Source organism: Leucopleurus acutus, assembly GCF_964270905.1.
Source record: "Leucopleurus acutus genome assembly, chromosome: 10".
Lineage (NCBI taxonomy): Eukaryota > Metazoa > Chordata > Mammalia > Artiodactyla > Delphinidae > Leucopleurus > Leucopleurus acutus.
In genome coordinates, this window is record NC_139153.1 from 50312235 (window position 1) to 50336903 (window position 24669).

Consider the following 24669-nt stretch of genomic DNA (forward strand, 5'->3'; position numbering starts at 1 on the left):
AATGGAACAGGATAGAAAGCCCAGAGATAAACCCACACACCTATGGTCAACTAATCTATGACAAAGGAGGCAAGGATAGATAATGGAGAAAAGACAGTCTCTTCAATAAGTGGTGTTGGGAAAACTGGACAGCTCCATGTAAAAGAATGAAATTAGAACACTCCTTAACACCATACACAAAAGTAAACTCAAAATGGATTAGAGACCTAAATGTAAGACTGGACACTATTAAACTCTTAGAGGAAAACATAGAAAGAACACTCTTTGACATAAATCACAGCAAGATCTTTTTTGATCTACCTCCTAGAGTAATGGAAATAAAAACAAAAATAAACAGATGGGTCCTATTGAAACTTAAAAGCTTTTGCGAAGCAAAGGAAACAACAAAAAGACAACCCTCAGAATGGGAGAAAATATTTGCAAATGAATCAACTGCCAAAGGATTCATCTCCAAAATATATAAACAGCTCATGCAGCTCGATATTAAAGAAACAAACAACCCAATCCAAAAATGGGCAGGAGACCTAAATAGACATTTCTCCAAAGAAGACATACAGATGGCCAAGAAGCACATGAAAAGCTGCTCAATCTCACTAATTATTAGAGAAATGCAAATCAAAACTACAATGAGGTATCACCTCCCACCAGTCGGAATGGCCATCATCAGAAAATCTACAAACAACAAATGCTGGAGAGGGTGTGGAGAAAAGGGAACCCTCTTGCATTGTTGGTGGGAATGTAAACTGATACAGCCACTATGGAGAACAGTATGGAGGTTCCTTAAAAAACTAAAAATAGAAATAACATATGACCCAGCAATCCCACTATTGGGCATATACCCAGAGAAAACCGTAATTCAAAAAGACATGTGCACCCCAATGTTCACTGCAGCACTCTTTACAATAGCCAGGTCATGGAAATAACGTAAATTCCCATTGACAGATGAATGGATAAAGAAGATGTGGTACATATATACAATGGAATATTACTCAGCCATAAAAAGGAATTATAGTGGGTCATTTGTAGAGACGTGGATGGGTCTAGAGACTGTCATACAGAGTGAAGTAAGTCAGAAAGAGAAAAACAAATATCGTATATTAACGCATATATATGGAATCTAGAAAAATGGTACAGATGAACCGGTTTGCAGGGCAGAAACTGAGACACAGATGTAGAGAATAAATGTATGGACATCAATGGGGGAAAGTGGCAGGGGGTGGTGTTGATGGTCGGATGAATTGGGAGATTGGGATTGAGTTGTATACACTGATGTGTATAAAATTGATGACAAGTAAGAACCTGCTGTATAAAAAGATAAATAAAATAAAATTCAAAATTTCAAAAAAAGAAAAAGAAAGAAGGCAATGTGGTGAGGGCCTGGGAAAAAGGAAGAAATAGGAAGGAGAGAGGCAAAGTTCTACCTGCTTAAATCTGAGTCCCATCTTTACCTCCATCCTCCCCACCCTTTACCCCCCCCCCGCCCCCGCCCCCCCCCCCCCCACAGAAATGCATGGTCATCTAGCAGGGTATGAGCCCGGAGCTGGGGTGGGTTTGCCTGGGTTTGGCATCAGAAAGGCAAGGAGGTGGGTGGTGGAGCCAGAAACCATGTAAGGGAATGGGAGTAATGAGAAGATGAGAGTCATGGGGATGCATCCTGAATAAACTGCAGATGTTGGGGGAACTGATGCTGACTTGGACACTGATGATTGAGAATTGGTGAGCATGGAGTTCTGCTTAAGGGGCAGGATGGGACCACTACTGGTAGGTTGGAAAACACTGGTTTAAAGATCCTGTCATCACGCAAAAAGGAGGGGTTTATGACGCTCTTAACAATAGCTATTGGGCAGTTTGATATAAAAATAAACAGCATTGTAAACTCGAGAGATGGATGGAAAAAGCTAAAATTCCACGGCAGGAAGTATAAGTCCCCTCTTGGTAATAAAGACAGAAAAAATTAAAGCGGATCCAAATATTGTAATATGCATGGGAAAACACTTGGCTTTGAAACAAATAAATTAGTTTCTAATTATGAAACCTGGCTTCTTGACAAACATTGTTTTCTCTGCTTGGAGTGAGCTACTGAGGCAATTATGAACAAAAGTATTTTCTTATCATGGAAGAAGTGATGGCAAATTAGTTTATAAATATTTAGCAGTTACTCAGTCAAGCCAATAAAAAAGAGCACATTTTATTGTTCATCATGTTGATTAGAGTCCTGAAGTAGTTTTAAAATTAGGTTATGTTTTCCTCATCGGGATCTTCAGACATAATATTGTTATGTAATACATTTCCCTCTCAGGCGTCTAACGGGTTCAAATCAGGTTTGAATTCGGGTTTGGTCATCGTGAAATAAAGAGGAAACTGAAGTCAGTCCCAGAGATCACTATGGGCAAAAATTTGATTCTGCAGCCTGATTTATTGGAATGACTGCTAATACAGCTGTCAATAGAAACAAATATTTATGAAATATCAGGTTTCTCCAACTTGTTCCTGGCTGATCCAACGGGAACCATTTGTGCTCAGTCCTATTTCTTTGTGGACTGGTTTTACTGAGACACTGGAGCAGTAAAGAGCTAAATGAAGTTTAACCCCAATTGCAAGCATTTAATGCCCACTTCATTACAGTAATAATAAAGAAATAAACTGCTACTATAAAATAAGCAGGATAAAAATCTCCCCATTTCTTGGTGAGCCTAAACGAGTTCCTTGGAATATTTCCTTGCATCTTAAAATATATATATATATATATATGTGGCTTCCTAATTTCATTTTAGGAAATGGGTTATGATGCATTACAATTTACACAAATAAACGTCTTGGAGAGCACTGCATCTATGAAGCATGAAGATAACTTATTGTTCTGGCAAATGATAAAGCTGCTTACAGTGGCAGCTGTGATTTATTGAAGCAATTCAAATACACTTGGAAAGTATATTAGCTTTGCCTCTGCCCACAAAGGGTGCATTTGAGCAAGGTAGGACACTCCAATGATAAATTACAGACCAGATCCAAGTGAAGGCAATTGGCACATCAAATGCCTAAAGGCTCCAAATTATAGCAAGATGTGTTTTCCATGATAATCTCTCACATACAGTGGCATCTAAGGTGGGCAAAGAAACAAATTAGTGCCTCGTTGTTTTCTTTTGTGAGAGTGTTTTTGTTTTGCAATAACGAAGCTTCTCTTGTTTTTTATCAGTAAAGAGACTGGCATTCAACATTGGCTTAGGACCGTGTGCCATTAAAAGTATAACCGGTGGGGATTTATCAGTTGATTCCAGAATTGAACTTGGCAGAGCCACGTACCTATATTTTACCAAAGAATCCAAAATGCCCAGTTTCCTCTTTAAAGAATGAAAACATGACTCCAGCTGTGTGACAAGCATTTAAAATCTAGAAAGCTAAATTCCTAATGGAAGATCACTGAGTGGAACATTTCACTGCACTGGATATTAGATATTCCCCCTACACAGAAAAGAGGTATCTTAGGACAGAAAGTCTTCAGAATCAGTGCCCATTTCTTCCACAGGCTCAGTGAGGTACCCAGAGCTACATGACTCATCAGTCACTGTGATCTGTGTATCAAGCACTTAGTTCCCACAATTTAAACAGTCTCCTCTCATTACTGCATTAATGACTGATGAGCTAATGCTAGGATTCCCTTCACTTTACAGATGAGAACACCAAGGCAGAATGGTTAATTTGTCCAAGGTCACACAGCTGTAAATGGCAGAGATTTGAAGCCAGGTAATCTAACTTCTTATTTCTAACCATTCCATTATGTAGGACAAATTACTTATGTGTAACAATTATTTAGACTGATCTATTTTAAAGGACTAATTTTTATCTTTCCCATCCTTTCCATTTTTTTTCCCATCCTTCCCATTTCTGATCTCAGTAGGAAGAAACTACTTAACACTCAATTAATTGAATAAGCATTGAAAGCACTTTACTTTCATTTACATTTTCATGTCACCTCTGTTTCCTGGAATGGCTGAGCTTTGTTCCTTGTCTAGAAAGCATGCAAAACTGCATCCCAGCTATGCCTAACTGACAAGAAGGATGGGTGATGGATTTTCAGTGCACTGATGCTTCACTTAGGCAATAAACGGAAGGACCCAGGGCAAAAGAGTGGACCCAGTTAACTACTTGTTACAGCATTTCTGTACTAAACCCCAGGCTTTTCGTTCTTAGCTAAGCTCTTAGCTATCACTCAGAATCAATCTCAGACATGTCTCTAACAAGCCTTGTTACCACTCTCTCAACCCAAGTCAGAGTAGAAGAAAAAAAAATGGGGCTGAGGCAATCCCGCTCAGAATTTGACATTTTGACAGACAAAAATCAGCAAAAAGAAGTGTAGTCTTGGGATATTTAGGGTGAGAACAATGCTATGTTCAGTGTATATATTCTGTTTTGTCAGGTGGGAAAGTGAAATTACTTCTGCAAAATTTCTATCCAAAATTTTAGTTCAATGGGTTAAAAGGATAATTTTTTCTTTTTTTAACTCACCTAAGCAGAATTTTCCTTGCCCTTCACCAATAGTACATACATGAGACAATCATGCATTTCTCATGATTTTAATTCTGATGCTGTGGCTTTGTATTCAGCCAAGAGAACAAAGAGAATTACTTCAGATCCTGAGAAGTGAAGAGGTTTTGGAAATAATGAGTGTTAAACTCCTTGCCATAACTCAATAAGTAGTTAAAAAAATCCACTCTAGACTTTGTATAACTATGTATATGGATTTTGATCTTTCACATACAAACAAGAGAACTGTAATATTTTAGTAAGAGTGGTAGACTTCCATTTGTCTCTCTGCAACCATTTAGAAAACCAAAATGCATGTATATGCAAACAGAAAACTAAAGCCCCACCCCACCCCCCCAAACGTTATCTAAGGTCCCTTTTTTGCCCAGTAATTCTGTGCTCCTACTGACTGCTTTCGTGACCAAAGAAAACTGCTTGACACAGTCACCTAGAGTTAGGGATGAAGGTGTGACACTTTCTGAGATCAATTCTTGACTTCTACCCGCTGTGGCCTGCGTTGCTACCTCCTCAAAGGATGCATGGAGGAAAGCACCGAAAGAACCACATTTAACCTAGAAAACTGGGGGCGTATATCAGCCCTGGAAGAGAAAACAAAACAGAATACATGGAGGAAAAAACCTGCTAGAATCTGTTGCCACACCACTGTACGCTGGTTACAACTGTTACATTTCTAGTGCAAGCATCAGCTTTTAAAATCAAAGCCACAATATTAAAAATAAATATTCCTAAAAATGCTCTTATTATCATGCAAAAATATGCATGTAAAACAGCTCTAATTTTTCTTGACAAGTATGTCTAAGAGGTTTCACAGGGACTGAAACTATTCTTTTTCATCAACATTATTTTTTTTAGCTCACCAATAAAGGTTAAAAGGTTCACCATGGTCTTTCATGGGATAAGAATAGGCACGAACATTTAATTGCCTAAAACAAGTTAATTTTTAAAAAAATGTACCTTTTTATTTTAGTCATCCGTAGCAATTTATCCCCTTCTGAAAATCCTATTCGGACTACACGATAGTCATTCACAAAATTTTACTGCTGATGAACAATTTCTGAATGTTTCCACAAATATTAGAAGGTGATGAAAGATTTGGAAAGGATACCACTTAGCACATGATTTCTATACTTGGACTGGGGGTTGCCCCTACCTGGGCCTCTGCATTTCCACTGATGTCAGTTATGACTTCAAACTCAAGATCAATATGCTATATTCACTTCTGTAAAATGTATTAGATTTTAGGGTGATCCCTAAAGGACTTACGATTGCCAAGTTAGAAATGCTGGGTTACCATTTTGGTGATTGGACAAGCTCCACATGGTTCCATGGGATTAGGAAATAGCTCTCTTCCTTCACAGATGGAAAAGCATGGGGCGGGGGAGGCAGCCATTACCCACCTCCTCACCCTTCACACGGAATGCCAATGAGAGGCAGGTGGATGCTACACGTACATCAAGACTTTTAAAGAACTTTATCAGATGTACAACCAGCAGTGCTGGGCAGGATTTCCTCCACGGGATTTCAAGTCACACTATGGTGCTGACTCTCTGATGAGTGGTCCTGAGGCTATGCCAGCATCCCACCTTCCACTAAGATCCTGGTTACAAGGGGCAGGAATGACGCAAGTGGGAGAACTCAATCAGAATCACTGGGATGTTAATACAACCAAAGTATGTCAGTTAATTATATTAGAGAATTTTTGATAGGTTTCCCCACCCCTAGCTGTGTAATCACAGCCTTAAAAAGACATACAGCACCACTAACCTTAGAACTACGTCCCTGGGGTTTTTCTCTACCATATCTAATTGTTTGGCTCTATATTTGTGTCTGCTACTGAGGCCTCTGATTCACTTCTCCAGTGGTTATTTCAAAGATATTTCAGAGAACCTGGTCTGTCTAAGCATTAGAATCTATAACATTTAGTAAAAGAAGTCATTGAGGGACAGAGGGGAAATGACCCCTCCCCACTAGAACCAAGTGATCGTGGGAAATGATGCTGCTTTATAGTTTTCTTGGCTCCAGAGGCCAATTCTGGTTCTGAACTTCTGGCCATCAATACAATGCTGAATTAACACTTCACAAAACCTCAACATATGCAGGTCTTTAAATTGGGGTTAAATTAGACACTTAGAACCATCTTCAACATTTGGTCTTATTGTTTTAGAAAATGTTGCCATCTGTTCATTCATTCAAAAAATATTGATTGTGTGCCTGTTATGTGAGGTTTATATTGACACGATTGGTCTCAACTGGCAGTAAGAGGTCAAGGATGCTTTCTTTCCCCAGCCCTTCAGCCTTCATGAATCTACTGTTTATCAGAAGTAAGTAGATATTATGATGAGAGAACATATATGAGGAGCTGAAAGTCTCAGACTGAGGGTTCAAATATACTAATAACCAAATAGTATCACACCTGTGTATCACATGTGAATAGTATCACATATGTGCACATAGGCAGTGCCTGTTGCCAACACTGAATGTGAACGAGTAAATAAGTAAACACTGAGAAATAGTATCAGCATCGTCTTATTAGCATCACAAATATCATTTTTTAGTGTTCAAAGGATAGTCTACCTTGGCTATCAACACAAATAAGAATATTTTCCATGACAGAGTATCTCTGTAATTTTACTTATTCATTTAATTTTTATTTTATACTGGCATATAGTTGATTCTCTGTAATTTTAGTTTAAAATATATGTGAAGGAATAACAACTGATTTTTGGAAAAAAATTTATGTGTAAGATTAATGTGTAAGAATAATGATCTATTCCATATGCGTGTATGTGTGGTATGTGAGTGTGTCTCCGTGTGTGTGCAGGTATCATAGTTTTTGATTTTGATGTTGAGGGCTCTGTGTCTGGAAGAAGCTCTTTGTTATTTAAACGTGTTGTAAAATCACAACAGATTTGAGAAGGTTCGTGGGTGGGTGGTGCAAATGGCCTCAGTGTGAGATGACACCAGGTCTGTGTCTCCAAATATCACCGGATTCCTGCCTGGTCCTATCAGGGGCTCAGTAAACATTTGCTGAATAAATAAATGCCTGATTACAAAACCACCTGGAAGTTAAACCTGTACAAGCAGAACTCATGATACACCTGAACAAACTTTTTGGTCATTCACATCACTGGTGATGTTAGTAGTGTCAGCACTACTGATTAGCAGTAGTGCTAATCTTTCCTGTCTCCACAGACTGGAAATCCACGATATTTTAGCTCCCACTTTCCACCATTTAATAATAAAAAAATCACATTGGTTCTTAATTCCACTCAGATAAGTTTTCCCTCAGAGAAGATTAAAATATGCTCTTTAGAAACGGACTAGAACACCAACTTTGCTGACAGACTCGATGGGACAGCTCCATGGGCATCAAGGCACAGAGAGGAGGAGGTGGTACAGGAGGAAGTATTCTCCAATAGCAAGTCCCTGGGCTCCTGTGAGCGGTGACTGTATAACTGTATCCTGTTACTATAGAGAGCAAACACCCATGAAGGCACAGAGGTCACGTGAGTCATTTATAAGTAGCCTTGCCTGATAAGCCGTCAAAAAATTCTGGTCACATTTTTCGTGTACCTTTGCCTACCCTAACCACTCTGCCACCTCTTCATCTTAATCACCTCCGAACACATCCCAAAATACAGAGAAAGCAAACATTTGCTGCATCAGACAGTATTCTTGACAACAAAGACATCCTTGGAGATGTGGATGGAAATTTGCCTCCAATTTGAACCCGATGGTATTCCTGCCCATAAGGATTCTTTAGAACATAGAGAAGGAAATAAACATCAGAGGAATTCTCAAAGTAGATTAGCTTTAGGGCAGTGGTTCTTAAAGATTAATGGCACAAGGACAGGGAAGCAACCTAAGTGCCCATGAATGTGACAGATGAATGGATAAAGAAGATGAGGCACATATATACAGTGGAATATTACTCAGACACAAAAAGAAACGAAATTGAGTTATTTGTAGTGAAGTGGATGGACCTAGAGTCTGTCACAGAGTGAAGTAAGTCAGAAAGAGAAAAACAAATACCATATGCTAACACATATATATGGAATCTAAAAAAAAAAAAGATTCTGACGAACCTAGGGGCAGGACAAGAATAAAGCCGCAGACGTAGAGAATGGACTTGGGGACATGGGGAGGGGGAAGGGTAAGCTGGGATGAAGTGAGAGAGTAGCATTGACATATATACACTACCAAATGTAAAGTAGCTAGTGGGAAGCAGCTGCATCACACAGGGAGATCAGCTTAGTGCTTTGTGACCACCTAGAGGGGTGGGATAGGGAAGGTGGGAGGGAGACACAAGAGGGAGGGGATATGGGGACATATGTGTACATATAGCTGATTCACTTTGTTATACAGCAGAAACTAACACAGCATTGTAAAGCAATTATACTCCAATAAAGATGTTAAGAAGAAAAAAGATTAATGGCACATTAATTGCTTGAGAATGCAGTTTGGAAAAGCTGATCTGTCTGAGCATTAGAATAAGTTGCACTTAGTTAAAATCAAAAAAAGCTTTTAAAGAGACTGAAGAAATGCACCTTCCCTACAAAAAGAGAGTACCCCTTGGGGAGAGGTGATGCCTAGCTGTCAACAATTCAGGAAAATCCAGTTATCTGCATTTTTTATAAGCTCCCCTCCCCAGCCTAATGCCGATGGAACATCTCTTGAGAAACAGTGATTTAGGAGTGATGAAAGTGCATTTTTCCAATGGCAAATTTCTATCACATCACCACCTTTTCTGAAGATGAGTATAGTAGCTACAGTTCTGTGATGGGGTCTTTAAAGTTTCAAATTGCTTCCAAATTTTTCCAGGTACATAATATTGTCCTAATAAATCAATGAAATTTATCTCAAGCCCCTTGAAGACCAGCAGACATCAAACTCCCAGCTGATTTATTTTTTACTTCCTGCTTCGACTTCCACGCCTGTTAGTTCCCAAAATAAAGCCATCTGCAGTGATTTCACAGAGGTTCTGGTTTGACTGGAGACTCTCACATCCCCTCCACCCTACAGAGGCTTCTGCTGCAAATCTAGCAGAAAGAGCCAGATGGCAGGTGTCGTTGTACAAGTGCTGGCTGTCACCACCAGGCAAATTTACAGGATTCAAGTAGCCGGTCTTCCCGACAATCCTGCGGACCCTCAGGGCCACCAGTGTGAGCTGGAACAGGAAGAGAGCTTGCGGGATGCTGAGAGCTGGAATTACTGACTCACATAATTTATAGTCAGTTGCTGTCACCACAAACCAACAACAAACAACAACAAAGGGGGGAAAAAGAAAAAGAGAGAAAGCTTTAGGTGTCTTTTTACTCTGTTTCACAGCCTCTTGAATAAGCCTGGCATGCCCTTTTAGGTTTCAAATCTCCATTTACAAGCACACACAGGTACAATGTGATGTTTAATATATGCCGTCTAGGTCCTGAAGGGATAAGGTAGTTCCTGCAACATTAGAGTAACTCAAAATGGGAAGCAACACAGGATCGCTGTTTTTGTTCTGGTTAATTTTAGCCAGTGGTGGGTGAAACAATCCAACGTGCTAGTGCTTGTTGACAGCATTATAAGAACTCTTTGGCAAAACACACTGATTTTCTGCACTTAATATCTTTTTTCAATTCTTCACTTTAGAAAGAATGGACAGATTTCTGCAAGGAGAGAGGCTTCAGAAGAAGCCAACCTGCCAACAACCTGACCTTGGACTTCCAGCCTCCAGAGGGGTGAGAAATAAATGCCAGTTCTTTATCACACACACACACACGCACGCATGCACACGCACACGCACACACACGCATGCACGCATGTACGCACGCACACACACATACTAACCCTCTTATTTTTGCTACTTGCGCTGAAGACTTGTTTCTGAATAAGAGACACTAAATCTCTTGGCAAACTCTTAAATTCCTTAAGTTCCAAGTTGAACAGGTGGTTCAATTACCCGGAAAAAGAAGCAAAAGCCTACAGCACACTAAATATCCTTAACTAGCTGACAAACTCAGCAGCAGAATAATTTAGAAATCAACAACTATATATGCATATTCTCTATCATTGTTCTGAGGAAGGAGAAAATACAGATAAGAGGGATGAAGTGGGTTAGGAAGGGGTTGAGTTTTGGATCCAGACTGATACACGTTTAGTGATTTCCTGGGGCATAGTGAGAGCTTAGGACTGAAAGTCACATCAGCTGATTCCCATACTTGCTGAATGATGTCCTTGGAATCGGACTTCCTAGATTCACCTATCTATAAATTCACATGCCTATATTTGTCTTGCCATTTTTAAGAGGGGGAGAAAAACATTTTGAGCTCTTGGGGGCTTATTTAGAAGCATACCTAGAAAGTATGTCATAAGTTCTGCCAAATTAATACATTAATTTTCACACTAGTCACCAAATATGCCATTACATCCTGCCAGAGTTTGGAAAATGCCTATTATGCAAATTTCAGAACTGAAAATACATGTAAAAATAAGTGCTACCACTCAGTCATTTAAATTCAGTTTATTTGGACAATCACATTCGTACACACACACACTTCTTAAAAACCCAATTTCCCTTTCTCTATTTGGATGTCTAGAAAAGACCAGCTAAAGGCAATAATGAAACAGTGTCCATTTCACAGATGAGCTATTTTCATGAATGGGAAGACAGAGCAAGTGGTTGGTAGTGGGGTCAATGGCTAAATGAATTGACAGCGAGGACAAGTGTAGTTTTTATGCCTGACAGACAGCAGTGCTGAGGAGCCCCAGGGAAGGAGGGAGGGAGCAAATGTTTCCATGTTTTTTCCCCCACATTCCTGTTGCCAAGGAAACCTTCTTCTCTGTGTGGCACATTCCCAGAGACTCTTGAGGTAGACTCCAACCCAAAGAGTATGAGCTCCTTGAATTTTGTCGCTTTAACAATGGGAAATTAAAAAGACACAAGTGCTTGACAGAAGGCAGAGAAATACCCTGAACTTTCTGTGGAGTCCTCCCTGTTTGGGGAGAGAACAAGCGAAGCCAGTAACAACAGTCTGTTATGAAATAGTCCTGGGATATGGACATTAAGGAAGATAGATAAATGAAAGATTTGAAAGCTTTTGTTCCGCCACCACATGTACTTTCTTATTAAACAGGAAACCAGGAGTGCAAGGGCTGCTCTGGGAAACATTCCATGTTGTAAACTGCTGTTACTGTGCGAGATATTTCCGAGTGTTTGGGGTTCTCCTGAGTAGTCCTGAATGACTGAGGCAAGGTTGGACCTACAGGGTTGGGAGCAGGGTGATTCATTATTGCTATTAAAATTATGCCACATATTATTACAATTACATTTAAAAATTTTCCATTTGTTTGCTGCCAGTATATACAAATACAATTAATTCCTATATTGTGTCCTTGTATTCTGCAACATTGTTAAACTCACTTATTAGTTCTAGTAACTGTTTTGTAGACTGTCTTGAATTTTTTTATTTAAACATGCATGTCACCTGAAAATAGTTTTGCATAGAAATAGAAATATAGTGTTCAGAACTGTTATGAGAATCAGTTTACATGCATGTATAAAATAATAAGGTGTTTTCAATAAATAAAAACACTGTATTAATAAGAAAGTGGCATGATCTATGATTATGTGCCTATAACATGCATATATATAAGCTCAAACAGAAAAAAAAAGGCAAAAAAATCATTGTTCTGTCAGCATGGAGTTTTTGTGTCTTTCAAAACATTCTGGGCTTCCCGGGTGGCGCAGTGGTTAAGTGGCCAATGCAGGAGACATGGGTTCGAGCCCTGGTCCGGGAAGATCCCACATGCCGCGGAGCAACTAAGCCCATGCGACACAACTACTGAAGCCCACGCGCCTAGAGCCCGTGCTCCGCAACAAGAGAAGCCACAGCAATGAGAAGCCTGTGCACGGCAACGAAGAGTAGCACCTGCTCACCGCAACTAGAGAAAGCCCGCACGCAGCAACAAAGACCCAACGCAGCCAAAAAAAAAAAAAAAAAAAAAAAAAAAAATTCCTTCCCTGTAAGTACTGTGTTGTTTTCACAATTTATAAAAAGTTTCATATTCTAAATAAAATGACAAAAATTACTATGTTAGGACTGAAAATTGCCACAATTTTCAGCTAGGCAGGAGCTTTACTCTCTTTTTTTTTTTTGTCCTTGGATTGTTCTGACTCATTTCCCCACTAAAAACTGAGCCTTTCCTCCAAGATAGATCTAGTTGGTCTCAACTGGGGAAATCAAGGTGTTCATCAAAATTCACTAAAGAGTATCTCAAGCCCTCTGACCTGTATCATGGGATGCCACACAGTCCGGTTAACACCATCCATGCAAAGATGAGTACTCAGAGTGATATTTATCTATAAACTGTTTTCCTTGGGAAAGAAATGTACACAAACCCACTTGGAGCTAGTCTGACATATCCTACTGCGTATTCTTACAATCCCTCGAAATGTGTACTCCACTGCAGTATCTTGCATTTGGGGGGCTCTATTCTAACTCCTCTATCTGCCATTTATTTTTTATTCTCAAACAGTTATGACCCACAATGGCTCATAAAAAGTGCAATGGCGTTGGACCTACTTCAAAAACAAAAACAAAAAATGACAGAGTAAGAGCATCTGAGAAAACGTTAAAAATGCAATTTTAATGAACCTCTAGGTGCCTTCAAGGAAATGGTGTGGGAATCAGGGAGAAGATGTCAGTGGGCAATTAGGGATTGGTGGCGGTCCTGGAAGGGCATCAAAATTCTGGCTACAGGGACTTCCCTGGTGGCACAGTGGTTGAGAATCCGCCTGCCAATGCAGGCGACACAGGTTCGAGCCCTGGTCTGGGAAGATCCCACATGCCATGGAGCAACCAAGCCCGTGAGCCACAACTACTGAGCCTGCACTCTACAGCCCGTGAGTAACAACTACTGAGCCCACGTGCTGCAACTACTGAAACCCATGTGCCTAGAGCCCGTGCTCCACAACAAGAGAAGCCACCACAATGAGAAACCCGCACACCACAACGAAGAGTAGCCCCCGCTCACCGCATCTAGAGAAAGCCCGTGCACAGCAACAAAGACCCAATGCAGCCAAAAATAAAAGAAATAAATTTATTAAAAAAAAAAAAATCCTGGCTACAGCCAGGGAAGATGGGCTGACAACTGTGAAGTGCACCTGGATGAAACCACGCAGTGGGGCTGTGGCCTCTTCAGGGATCTGAACAAGAGCATGAGTGTGAAGCCTATTGCATGTTGCTCTTCTAATGAACAGCCGTGCAAAAATGCCTCTGCCGTGGAATCGGGCTGTAACAACTGAACTAGTGACCCTACATGTAAGCATGCGACCTCCACCTGCTTTAAAGAGGGTATGGGAGCCACTGCGCTTCTTTGAGAATTATATTAACTTTCGAGGCTCCTACAATCCCGCAGCCTTCCTGGATTGCTGTCTGGACCCAGAACTATCATGTTCACGTGCCATCGTTTGGACAGAAGGGCCAATGGCATTTCAGAGCTGGAGGGGGTGATTAAAATTTTGTTCTTGCGCTGCTGGTCCAGGGAAGGGGCAAACTGGATGTCGTGAATAAAGTACATCCATGCTGATTGGCTTGGCTGAATTGATATTGGTGTCCCTACAGAAAATGGTCACATCTGAAGACCATGGAAAAAAGAAAGGAACGTATTTCACGGCTACTTACTTGGAGGTAGTGTCCTTTGAATTTAGTGATCTGCACACTGTTTTCAATTCAAAGTTAGAAAAAAAAATCAATAATTTTAAGCAATAGTAACCCCCTTGGAAACAACAAATTTAAATACCAGCCTAATCATTTTTTCTGTAGAGACCATGGCAGCTTGGAATCTGGGAAGCAAGATAAAAATAACATAATTCAAGATGCTCTTCACTGTTTTATCACCACAGATTTCTAAGTGGAGTCAAACCCTGAGGGCTAACTTGATGCTGGCTTTAGGGACAGCAACGGGAACAAAAAATAGCCTAGTACTTTCCATGCTCTGCTTCCAGAAGGTTGGGAAAATCTAGAACATTCTTCTTAATCATTTGAATGCTAGATTGTGAATGTCTCTGAAAGAATGCAGTGTCCTATCTCTTAATGGGGAGGGATGTGTAGGGTGGAAAGAAATGAGATTGATAAATTAAAATAAAGGGGAAGGGACTTCCCTGGCGGTCCAGTGGTTAACACTTAGCCTCCCAATGCAGGGGGTGCAGGTTGAATCCCTGGTGGAGGAGGTAAGATCCCACATGCCTGGCGGCCAAAAAACCAAAACATAAAAGCAGAAGCAACATTTGTAACAAATTCAATGAAGACTTTAAAAAAAAATAAAGGGGAAAATGCAGACAATGAACACATGAGATGAAAGGCACCAAGCACCCAGAGTTTGGAGTGAAAATCTTATTTAATATAAGGAGAAAGAAAAAGGCAAACAAACGAGAGAGGGAGAGAGAGAGGGAGGGAGACTGTGTAGAGTTAAGAATTAAAGATAGAAAATAAAATAAGAAAACAGATTTGGGGATGGGGAGGAAATAGAGACCTTGAGGAATTAAAAAAATGTTTCTAAAGAAAAGTGGAGCTGAAAAATGAGGTCATTCATAGATCTAGGTGACAGCTGACAGCAGAAATTGCTGGCAGCAAATTCACAAGACATAAAAAGAGCAGAACACAAAAAGGGAGGGTCAAGACTACACATGGCACAAAACATCCTAACTTCTATTTGTGTGTGTGTGTGTGTGTGTTTTGTTTGTTTTTGTTTTTTTATTTATTATTATTATTTTTTGTGGTACGTGGGCCTCTCAGTGTTGTGGCTTCTCTTGTTGAGGAGCACAGGCTCCGGACGCGCAGGCTCAGCGGCCTTGACTCACGGGCCCAGCCGCTCCGCGGCACGTGGGATCTTCCCGGACCGGGGCACGACCCCTTCTCCCCTGCATCGGCAGGAGGATTCTCAACCACTGCGCCACCAAGGAAGCCCCCTAACTTCTCTTAATTTACTTTGGTTAAACCATCAGGTAACTGACACCTTGGAACAAGTAGTTCGGGTTCTTTGGATTTTTCTAATGCATTCAGATTCTCTCTTAGGACAACTATATCTCTCTTAGGAAAGATGTTAACAGTTTTCAAAAACACATGTATTTGTATGCTTTTCTTGCCACCTTACAAGCTATGCTTTCCACTTTCTGTTGCATAAGACAAAGGAAACAGATTTTTAAAAAAAGAAAAAAGAAAACAGATAATGCTATGATCTTACTTCCTATCTTTACAGAAAAGCAGAAATCCTAACCATCCTATAGTGCTTAAATGCATAACAAATGAGTATGTTAACACCAAAGGTACATAAAATGCAAAGTGTTAAAGTAACTATTTCAAACATGTTGAATAAATTCTTTTACCATAACCTCCTAGGGGACAGAGGGACCTGGCCATCTATATTGTTTTGGGAACCTGTAAGATTTTCAGACCTAAAAATAGCATAATTCCTATTAATGCTCCTAACAGTGTTAACCTTTCTCATAATCTCAGCTTAATACTTCTCATTCCCATTTCTGTAAATGGAATAATTAGACCAATTAATGAAAGAAACACATGAACATTTCCATAGAAACCTTTTCCAGACCAATATTTTCAGGACAGCATGTTCCGCAAGGATTTATCCATGTGACTTCCACTGATGTTAACAGAAATCAGATAATTAAATCCTCCTGTAACTCTTTGATAATTTCCCCCCTCTGCTTTTAGGAACATAATAATGCAGACATCCAAAGTGCAATCACTTCCTTAGAGTTGTCAAGTGTAAAAAATTTTGCATTGCTTCTCTGAGTGATTATCAGTTATATATTCTTTCTCAAACTAAAAAAAATAGAGATTAATGGGATTTAAAATATTAAAATGTATGGAAATTATATGTCGGGTAATTAGGCAAACAGTTCTTTTTTAAAAAATCATCAAATTTTGGAAGGCAATTTAAGATAAAAAGAGAAGATCCCACTGTCTATAAATGAACATCTCTTATTGGTCACACTGGTGTACCACATTCTTTCTTTTTTTTTTTTTCGCGGTATGCGGGCCTCTCACTGTTGTGGCCTCTCCTGCTGCGGAGCACAGGCTCCGGACGCGCAGGCTCAGCGGCCATGGCTCACGGGCCCAGCCGCTCCGCGGCATGTGGGATCCTCGCGGACTGGGGCACGAACCCGCGTCCCCTGAACCAGCAGGCGGACTCTCAACCACTGCGCCACCAGGGAAGCCCCACATTCCTTCTTTATCTCTGATCTCTGATGCTCCCTCTCCTCATCTGAGCCAATCCTAAGAGGGAAAGAAGTCAAGGTGAAGAATATCGTCCTAAGAACAAAGACAGAGAAAAGGTTTCTGAAGATAAAATTCCTCTCAATTACAATGACTGCTTAATAAGTCAGGCTAAAAATACAGAATTCACTGTCAAGTTTACTCAATTGCACTGATTAGATAAATTTATAGACTCCATTAAGGTACATTCTGCCCCATCCCAAATGTGTTTCAGAGCAACAGTAAAGAGGCAGCAATCCTCTTTCTCACTAGGAGCTGTTAATATGAACAATATTCTATTGCAACCAAAAATATTACTCCTAAAAGAAATAAAAAGCTAAGACGTTGCTTTTCCTATCAGGAACAGAGGCTTTTGTCTATTTTCAAATATACACGGGTCACAGATAATTTCTATCTTCCTGCCAGGAATGCCACCCAATCCATTCCATCGTTGTGCATTCACAAGGCAACTAAAATGATTAAAGGAAAGCTAGGGCCCGAGCTCCGCAACAAGAGAAGCCACAGCAATGAGAAGCCCGCGCACCGCAACGAAGAGCAGTCCCTGCTCGCCGCAGCTAGAGAAAGCCTGCACGCAGCAATGAAGACCCAATGCAGCCAAAAAAAAAAAAAAAAAAAAAAAAGAAAACCAACCAACCAAACAAACAAAAAAACTAGCCCTGTAAAATGAGTTTTGATGGAAGTATCATTACTTTATTTTTTTGGCTGCATTGGGTCTTCCTCTAGCTGCGGTGAGCAGGTGCTACTCTTCGTTGCAGTGCGCGGGCTGTTCATTGCGGTGGCTTCTCTTTGTTGTGGAGCGTGGGCTTTAGGGGTGCGGGCTTCAGCAGTTGTGGCGCACAGGCTCAGTAGTTGTGGCTCGAGGGCTCTAGAGCACAGGCTCAGTAGTTGTGCTACACGGGCTTAGTAGCTCCACGGCATGTGGGATCTTCCCGGACCAGGGCTCGAACCCGCGTCTCCTGCATTGGCAGGCGGATTCTTAACCACTGCACCACCAGGGAAGCCCCTCATTACTTTAAATGTATAGAAATTCCCAAATTGCTAAGCATATGAAAATCCAAACATACTATATCCCTGAATGTGTAACTATGACATAGTTCTTGGATGTTTGAACTTTGAAAAAAATGTGTATATTCGTTTGTTAACATGGATTGGTTGGTTAGGCTGTCTTTTACTTGATTTCATAACATTTAATTAATTTGCTCTTTTTGATATTTAAATTCGAGGGCTGACAGGTTTTCATTTAACCTTTTAAACTTTCCCACATTCTCCGCTCTCTCACTCACAAGCACACGCTCCCTGTACACGTGAACATAGAATAGGTACACATATCATTCATTCTTTCAGCACCTATGAGTACCTGCTATGTAGTAGAATCATGCTCTATTTATTTTCTATCTCAAGATTTGCATTTGTAAGCTTTAACCTGTTTATTCTAAATACTCACTAGCTATAATTCATAAGATCATATATGCTGACCATGAAGTATTAGATTTATGCCTGAGATATAAATAATGTTGAATCAAAGAGTGAATCTCGGTAGGTCCTTTCTCTTGTCAGTAGCTGGTCTACAAGATAGCCGTGGTTAAAAGTGTACCATCTACTACATTGCTGTCAAGATGGTAGAGCAGTAATACCAGCATCACCTGGGAGTGTGCCCGAAATGCAGAATCTCAGGAGTCACCCAGAACTACTGCATCAAAATACACATGTGAACAGGATCCCAGGTGCTACGTATGCGCCTGCAAGTTTGAGGCACACTGGCTACAGCCACCCTCCCCCAAATATCCAAAACGGATGAGGGGGCAGGCATTGCATTTACAAAATCTAGTTAAGGAATATTCAGAGACCTAGAGTTGATTTGTGTGTGGAAGGAGCTACAGGGAGTTGAACTGCTCTACCTAAAGAGTGGAAGATATTTTGTTCCAGAGAAGAACAGAAAAATCTAATGGCCTATTATATCATTTGTATTTCTGACAGGCTGACCCCCTTGAACTCTACCTTCTTCACTGAAGAACTTTCTACATACAAGTGGTTTTCTTCCTAGATAGAATGGAGGTTTGGATCAATGAAATCTATATCCCAAAGGTCAGAGGGTCCCCAACAGATTCCTGGATTCTACTGTTATCCTGTCATCAGTTAGCAAAATAAAACAAACAGGATCTCTACTCCCTCACCTGGTTTCCTCTTCCCTCACCATTCTTCTTGTATACCTTTTATTTGCATATATTTTAAATAAATTGCAACCTTCTTTATCTGCATCCATCATTCTTCACTCTGATTAATTGGACACTAGGAGGCTGGCTGCAAGGTTTATTTCCAGCTTCTCTATCAGGGCAGGGAGAGATGATGCCCTAAGAGGTGGGGAAGCTCCAGTTTTTCTCCTATGAATAGGGAGGGGTGATAACACGTCTCCGAGTAATCTGGATGTTATTTTTACTCCTGTTCATGTGCCCTCCTTACCACCTGCACGTGCTAGTTGGTTCTGAGTTCATACAGTCAAGGGCAAAATCTCACAAGTCAGACTCAGTCAGCCTGAATAACCCTGCTGAGTGTCTGGGAGCTGCATCGGTTACTAAATCTGTAAAGACTGAAGTAGCAGAAGTCCCCTTTCTGGCTCTGACGAGAAAGACTCCACATCGGGTAGGAGGCTGACCTTCCTCAGTTTCCTCATTTAGCAAAACTGAGTGTTTACCTTCCATTTCTATTTCCACTATTATAAATATCATGATGGCTGACGAGCAGAGCATAAGAGAAAGTCCAAGTGAGGTTTATCTTAAATCCAAGTGAAAAGAGTGAGTAAAGTTCAAAAACTTCTGAAGACCTCCACCATTGCCTCCTGTAAGAGATTCCAACTCTACCGTCACCAGGCAGGTTGGAGCCTCATGGACCCAATCCAGAGAACTGAGCAGAGCAGAAGTAAATAGGCGAGCAGAACCCCACAAAAGCTGCATGGAGTTTTGCAATACAATGCATTTTTTTTTTATTATTTTTTAAATTTTTTTTATTTTTAAATTTTTTTATTTTTTTGCTGTACGTGGGCCTCTCACTGTTGTGGCCTCTCCCGTTTCAGAGCACAGGCTCCAGACGTGCAGGCTCAGCGGCCATGGCTCACGGGCCCAGCCGCTCCGTGGCACGTGGGATCCTCCCGGACCGGGGCACGAACCCGCGTCCCCTGCATCGGCAGGCGGACTCTCAACCACTGCGCCACCAGGGAAGCCCACAATGCATTTTTAAGATTTCCTTTTCATGGCTTCCTTTTAAACTATGATTTGAAAAGTAAAACATTGTCATGGAAAATGCTCTATGAGATTGGTATTTACCAAAAATGAATCATTCGGCAGATGGTTGGGAGTGGGGGAAGGTGGGAGAGGAATGGGATTTTAGAAAAGCAGAGGTGAGAGGCATCCCCAGAGTTTTCAGAATCCACATCAAATGATCTACTGCAGTTAAAATCTAATCTAAGGCTCACGCAAGTTTCATGTTTTCCCCCCTTCCTGCTCTGCTCTGAAGCCATCCATGTTCTCTTCCTGTTGTTCTATTTTCATTATATTCAAGAATACAGAAACATCTGCTCTATTAGGAAAGCAGAACTGTTGGACTGTCTGTTGTAAACAGTCACCTACATGATTTTTCTACCCAAACCTCAAGTAGTATTACTGCCGTTAAGCAACAGGGCTGAAAGCCTGGCATGTGAGAGACGTGGACAGCAGCTTATAGGAAGACCTTACCCAAACTTCACTGGTCAGAGGGCTTTGACCTTCCAGACTGCTTCTATGGAACGTTTCTAGCTTCTGTTAGGGAATGAAGCATTTCTTGTTTATTTGGGAAAGGAACCAACATGCTCCAAATAGCTACAGTGTCCCCTTCATCCTTGGACTTCAGGGATACGGGGGCAACCTTTGTCTTGAGATTCATTTCAGGACTTTAGGAAGTCTTATAGTTTGAGTCACGAATATCCACCTCTCAGCAACTGCCAGAACGAGTAAACAGGAAATCAGCAAAATTACAGATGATCTTAACAGCAAAATAAATTAACAGGGTTTGACTGACATGTATAGAACATTCCACCTAACAACAGCGGAATACCCATTTTTTTCAAGTGCTCAAAGGAACATTCACCAAGATAGACCATATCCTGGGCCATAAAACCAACTGCAACAATTTTATAAGAATTGAAATCATACAGAGTATGTTTTCTGACAATAATGGAATCAGCCTAGAATCAATAACAGAAATACAACAGGAAAATCTCCAAACACTTGCACATTAAACAACATACCTCTAAAAAGTCCACCGGTCAAAGAGAAAAATCTCAAATAAAAGAAAAAAATATATAAACATGAATCAAAATATGGCATCTAAAAATATGTGGGACACAGCTAAAGCAGGGCTGAGAAGGAAACAGAGCACAAAATTCTTACATTAGAAAAGAGAAAAGGTCTTAAATCAATAATCCAACTTCCTACCTCAAAAAACTACAAAACTAGAGCAAAATAAAACTAAAATGAGCAGAAGGGAGAAAATAATAAAGACAAGAGGAGAAATCAATAAAATTGAAACAATAAAACAATACAGAAAATCAGTGAAACAAAGAGGTAGTTCTTTGAAAAGATCAATAAAAATTGATAAATACAGCAAGATTTATGAAAATAAAAGAAAATTTAAAATTACCAATATCAAGATAGAACAGGATATCACAACATATCCTGTAGCTATTAAAAGGATAATAGAGGAATACTACTGACAACTTTATACTCATAAACTCAACAACTTAGAAGAAGTGGGTCAATTCCTCCACGACCACAAACTACCAAAACTCAGCAAAACTGAAATGGATAATCTGAATAGTCTTATAACCACAATGAATTCATACTTTAAAAGCTGCACACATTATCTTCAAATAAAAAGTAAAAAAAAAAAAAAAAAAAAATTCTGCTTCTGCAAATCCCCAGGCCCAGACAGTTTCACTGGAGAATTCTACCAAACATTTAAAGAAGATTCAGCACCAATTTTACACAATTTCACGCAAAAAATAAAAGAGGAGGAAACACTTCCTAATTTATTTTATGAAACCAGTATTATTCTAATACCAAAATTAGGATTTATTCATTCCCAAATGCCCATTTAGGAAAGTATATGGGACTTTACAAGTTCATTTTTGTTGTTTTTAGGACATTCCAAGATCTTGGAGAACGAAGAATGAAGCTATATACATATATATGTAGAGAGAGAGAGAAAGAGAGAGAGAGAGACAGCACACTTTTAAGTCAAACTGAAAAGGGAATTTGGAGTTGGAGACATGATGTAAAAGAACGCTATTTTTTTCCTTCCCAATGTGTGATTTGTGCACGAATGTCTCAGCTGCTCTCTGCCGTTTGTTACTGACCAGCTCTGCAAAATAACATGGAAGCCCATGTGAGTCGGGAGACAAAAGTCCAGGCTCTCAATGTGTTCTGCTATTAAGCCACCCTGTGTACTTGAATAATTAAATGTTATCTACCTCTGTAACATGCTGGTTTAGTTACAGCATGTTAAGTTCTACAGGATCATCCATGCCAGGAAATAAAGGCAAAACTAGTAAGTATGTTTATGTCATTATGATAAATTGGTTAACACACAGGCTTAATTAAGAGGCTCTTTCCTCTATGAGGCAGTCCACGGACATGGAGTCGTTCCCCCAAATAACTCCTCTATGTATGTCCCTTTGGGAAGTTGCTGATGGTGTCACTAAGCTCAGCGAAAAGCTTCCCAGCTGTAGGGCCCAGAGCCCCCTTCCACCGTCACAGAGCCATCGCCAAGCTGTGTTCCTCGGATTTTATTGGCAGAGGTGATTCTCAGTGAGATCTGGGGACACGATCTGCCTTCCCAAACACTCAGTAAATTCAGCAGAGGTGGAAACCACAGGGGGATTTTCGGCCTGATGTCAGCTGTGATGGCCACCATGCTAGGAGCACAAGGGTCTACATGTGTATACTGATGTCATCACTCTCAGGGAAGATACTGTGCATGTATCATTTTGCATTTCTCAGCTCCCCACCCTCACAGGCACATTAGCTGCCACTCACTTCCTTGACACCTGAAGCACCGGCTGCTATTTTGAGCAAGATACTGACTTAGAATGCTTTCTTCTAATTACGTGTCATTAACTTGCCTTGAGGTGGCAGTTCCCTGGTGATGTGGGGCATGGGACAAGTCAAAGCCACTGGGTTGTCACAAAAGCCACCAGTTAGGTCTCCTCAAGATGGGGAGGGTGGTTTCTGCATCCCCAAATTCCCCTACAGTGTTTTAAAAAGGGTAAGAAAAGGTCATGTGCATTCTCCCTTGGGTTGACATGCATCAGTGAAGGTAGCGGGGAAGAGTCAGTGGGGAGCCCAAGGCTTGTTCTAAATCTTATTCTGTTGTCCAGTTAACATATTCATCCAACTTTCTCAGCACCTCACACAGACCCAGAGTTCACGGGACAGTGGGATGCTGCACGTCTGGACCTGCATTCCTGTATGTGAACTATACCCTAACACAAGACTGAAATATCCTTCAGAAAACTCTCAAACAGTGGCACTAAACTAAATTTTAAAAAAATCATTATAATTAGATATTGGCATCTTTCTTCTTCTAAAGGCAGTGGCAACCAAAAGGAAAACTTCGCTATAGCCTCTGGACCAATAGCTAGAAGATTATAAATTAACTCTTTGATAACACGAGCAGGAAAAAAAAAAAAGACGGTTCAAGAATGCAAACAACACGTTACTAGAGTCTAAATATCTAAATTGATAGCACAGTTACCACCAGAATGATAGAGATAATACCATTTTCCAACAGTCAGAGAAAATATGGCCAAATGCTTGTCTTAAAGTAACTAATAATTAGCAATCCTTTAGTGCTCTCATGACTGTAAAAGTGTAAAGCCAATTCTGAGGTCAAAATATATTCTTCCCCAAACTGATACAGTGTTGAAAATAAGACATAGTCTGGTTGGCTGCTATATGCGTCTCCTTCTTCCCCCACAGACTTTAAGCCATGAGATGAACTAAAGAATATACAGCTACCCCCACCACGGAGGAATTAAATGACCCCTCCAAGGTGACAAAATGCTAGCAGCATCAGCGTGAGTATTCTAGTGGGGGTTGGTGTTCATCCTTGGCAAGGATGGTGCTTTTTGTCATAACGTAAAAAAACTGTCCATTTCCTGTAGATATCACACAGGCATATTGTACACATTACAGATGCACTTACATACATCCAGTGCAGAAACTGGGTGGCAGATGGGAGTGTGGGCTCTAACATGCTGCCCTACTCACGGAAGGCAGGGTGCCCCAGCCAGGCGGTCTTCAGCAGGACCATCAGCGGTTTTCTCTGCCGTGTGGGCAGCAGAAAGGACACAAATGTCTCCCTAGCACAGGTCACTGAGGCCTGCCGGCTTCCTGCTGCTGTCGGGGTCGCGGCATCCCATCAGGAGTGTGACACAGTAGGGAAAGAGACCGGTTCACTGTGAGACCTGCTACTCACTCTCGGACAGTGCCTCGGCCCCCCTTCCCACTGCACAGCGGCTGCCGCAGGAGGCTGTGGCCCTCCAGACCATAAGCCAGGGTCTGAGTTCCATCGGGACACAGGCTGCAGTGTCAGTGGCCTTCTTCTCAAAACGCTGCTTTCTAGGATGCTACAGAAACAACCTAATTTGGTGCCCTAGCCTTAGGAACAGGGGAAAAGTCTCTTTAGGTTGAAAAGGGGGAAAAAAGTATGAACTAGGAAGATAGGGATGTAGCTGGCTCTCTGCTTTCAGAGAAACTAAGAGGATCCTCAAGTCATTTACGGAGACCGCGTTTCACATGCACGCTAGGAATGCTGG

At 40.8% G+C, this 24669-nt stretch overlaps 1 protein-coding gene across 20 annotated transcripts in view; it reads right to left on the reverse strand.

The window, feature by feature from the left end:
- The window catches only part of ARPP21 (cAMP regulated phosphoprotein 21), a gene marked incomplete at its 5' end in the record, with an annotated part of 115761 nt that overhangs the window by 31467 nt on the left and 59625 nt on the right, over positions 1 to 24669 (reverse strand). The window lies entirely within an intron of this gene.